We start from the raw sequence: 3,195 nt of genomic DNA, 5'->3' as shown, positions 1-3,195 counted from the left end.
GTGCCCGCCAGCTCCAGCGGCAGCCCCTCTCTCGATCACAATGAGGTTATAATCTTCAGTAGTGCTGCCTAGGAAGACCTTAAAGAGGGGTGGCTGACTGTCAGCTGTAAAGCCCAGATCCAGGCGTTCAAGGCTCACACATGGCACCTTATGCATGAGGCTGCTCACCTCGCCCTCACCCTAACGGGACCACTTCACTCCTGACACATGGGGCTCTGCACTTGTGTAGGGATCATCTGACCCAAAGTCATAGCCTTCTTGCTCATCCATGAGCTGGCTCCTTCCAGACCCCTGCTTGCTCAGAGGTCCTGGGGCTCTTGGAGGGGCCATGGGTGCAGGGCCTGCTGAGTTAGTGCCAGGACACTCTGCCACAATTTTGCCAAATGCCTCTGCACTCTTGGTCCAAGTGTTGAGGTCCCACTGAAACTTCATCTCACCATGTGGCTCAACAAAATCCACAATCATCTTAAGAGCCTGATGCAGCTGGAAGTAAATCAACTTCTTGGACAGCAGAAGTGTTGTGTTGTTGTCACTCTCCAGAGCCCAAAAGGCAAAGTGCAGGATGTGCTCCTAGTGCTTCTGAATCTCAGTCATGGTCCAGTGCTGCCGCTCCAGGCGCTCCTGTTGCCCCTCCATCACCTTCTGGGCATCATTAACCAGCACACAGCCTCGTTTATTCAGCTCCTTCATGATCTGCAAAATGGCAATCTTCACATCCACCTACACATGCTTCTGCACATCAGACACCTGGTAGATCGAGCTGCAGACCTCCTTGGTGTTCTTCTACAGGGTGGCATGTTTGTCCCCAAGGCGCTTCACCAGAGAGGCCAGGAGTTTGCGCTGGTTCCTTACCACATCCTCCAAGAACTCGTACTGGTAAACTTTCTGGGCATTAATCTGGCAGTCCCGGCAGGTGAAGGTGTCACAACTCTCACAAAACAGCACAAGGGGTTCATGCTTGTGCACGTTGCAATAGACTGTGTGCTCACCATCTCGAGACTTGGCTGGCCCAGTGGAGCTCACAGTATGGTCCTTGGTGTACTTCACCCGCTGATGAGCCTCCACGCACATCTCACACAGCGGCTCAGAGCATTCCACACAGTAGCTAGCAGCTGGGACATTATCCTCACAACTAGTACAACACTGGTTGACATCCTGGGCATTTGTAGCAGTCTTGCTGCCACTGTCACACATAAAATAATTCACCACAATGTCTTTAAAAACACTGCTGTTTACATACAGGACAGTCCACCACAGTGCCATCGCCCTATGCACCGCCATCCCCCGAGCTGTTGGCAGGAGAGTGTGCCGCAGGCCCCGAGGCAAGCTCTGCAGGCCAAATGCAGGCAGGGCAGCAGGCGTGGCTCTCACTCCGGCTGCAGGTGCTCCCAACACACGCTGCAGTGCTCCAGCAACTCCAGTGCCTCGCTGCCACCCCCCACAGGCGACGAGGCTGAGGCAGACGCTGAGCCCACAGCCAAGCCCGTGACCGAAAAGGCAGCACTGCACTTCTTGCCGCCCTCCAAACCCTCGCCCAGGCCAGGGCTACCAGAGATGGCTAAGGCCATCACTGCCACCGAGGCTGCCATCCCACCCCCCCCACCGGGCCTGCCATACACATGCCGTGGAGGCCGCCATTCACATGCTGCCAGGGGAGCCCAGGGGGAAAAAAAGGCATGGGGCTCACCGCGCAGGCACAAATGCGCTCACTGCCAACAGCTGGGCTGCTGCTGCCGCCGTGAGGCCAAGCGCTGTGACCCGCCTCCTGGGTCACTGCCTGATGCCCAAGGAGCACTGCCGAGACACTTATCCCAATACTCTTATGGGTACACAAGTTTTATGATTAAAACTCCTTGCCAAAAACACAAAATGGGGGAATGTAAGAATAAAATCCAACTGTGCCTGTTTAGCTCTGTGAAGATAACATTTAACTTTTGCCTTTTCACTTCTGTACTAAGCTGATGCCGCCTTTGTAATAAAAGCCATGAGTTATGCAAACCCCAAGGGCTTGCTCAGCTCCTTGCAGGCCAGCTCAGCTCCATGCAAGAAGTCAGGTCCCTTATCTTACTTCCTCATTCTTTCCTCGCCTCACCCCACCAATGTCTATATTACCTGAACGCCCCTTTGTTTGAGGCTTCACTCGCTACCGTGTCTTGCATGACCGAGAGTGGAGTCCTAGTGTGCTAGCAATAAAGCCTCTTGTATTTTGCATCAAGAACTGACTTTGTGGTTGATTGGGGTCGCCGTAACACTCTCTGGACAAGGAGGATCAGCCGGTTGCCAGCTGAAACCTTTCAGTCTAACCTCCCAGTAATTTCTCCTTCATGTTTTCTCTGAAATCTAAGACTGAAGAACTTGTTGCTGAAAGGAATGAGTGAAATACAAAATTAGAAAATATGAAATGACAAGAGGAAATCCTCACCTATCAATTATAATCTTGAATGTAAATAGGTTAGATACATACTGGTGGAATAGATTTTTTTTTAAAAGGACCTGTATGCTTTATAAAATAATCTTACTTCTGTAGTAATGACAAATATCAGTAGAAAGTGAAGGAATGAAAAAAGGTATATTATGCGAATGGAAACCAAAAGCAAGCAGGATTTGTTGTATCAGATAAAACAGATTTTTAAGTTAAAAAAAGTATAAAAAGAGGATTGAACCCATAGCCTGATGGTTAAAGAAGTCAAGTCTTATATGGTTGGTTGACTGTTTCAAATCCTGGTCCCACTGGCTTAAAAATATGCCAGGCTTGTGTGTTCAAAATTGTGACAGAGGGGACCAGCAGTTAGTGTAATGGCTATGTCACTGGACTCCCACGTAGTTGAATGCGGTTTGAGTCCCAGACCCAGTGGCTTAAACTCACTCCAGGCACGTGTGCATGCATGCCCAAGATCCTGAGAGGAGAACAGAGGAGAAGGGACTGTGCCATGGCCATCCCCCTTGGGGGGTGATTTCTTGCTTTCTGTCTCTCTGTCTCTGTCTGTCTGGTGAGCGCACGCACCCTATAGCAAAAATCTCTCCCAAAAAAATGTGACAGGAAAGCGAAATGGAGAAGGAATTGAATTGTGACCATGCTCCACTGGGGAAGGAATGCTTTCTTTGGTGATTGCATACCTCCCCACACACACACTGTCTCTTTTAAAGAGATAAAGTCATTATATGATGACACAGGAATCAATTTAGCAAGATGAT

The 3,195-nt window shown here is 50.0% G+C and overlaps 1 pseudogene; it reads right to left on the bottom strand.

Moving 5' to 3' along the window:
* The window catches only part of LOC102502649 (transcription intermediary factor 1-beta pseudogene), a 1,845-nt pseudogene extending 207 nt beyond the window's left edge, over positions 1-1,638 (bottom strand).
* Between the last annotated feature and the right edge of the window lie 1,557 nt (positions 1,639-3,195).

Source organism: Tupaia chinensis, unplaced genomic scaffold (genome assembly GCF_000334495.1).
Source record: "Tupaia chinensis unplaced genomic scaffold, TupChi_1.0 Scaffold143692_1, whole genome shotgun sequence".
In the NCBI taxonomy this organism is placed as follows: Eukaryota; Metazoa; Chordata; class Mammalia; order Scandentia; family Tupaiidae; genus Tupaia; species Tupaia belangeri.
This window is presented reverse-complemented; position numbering and strand designations above follow the sequence as displayed.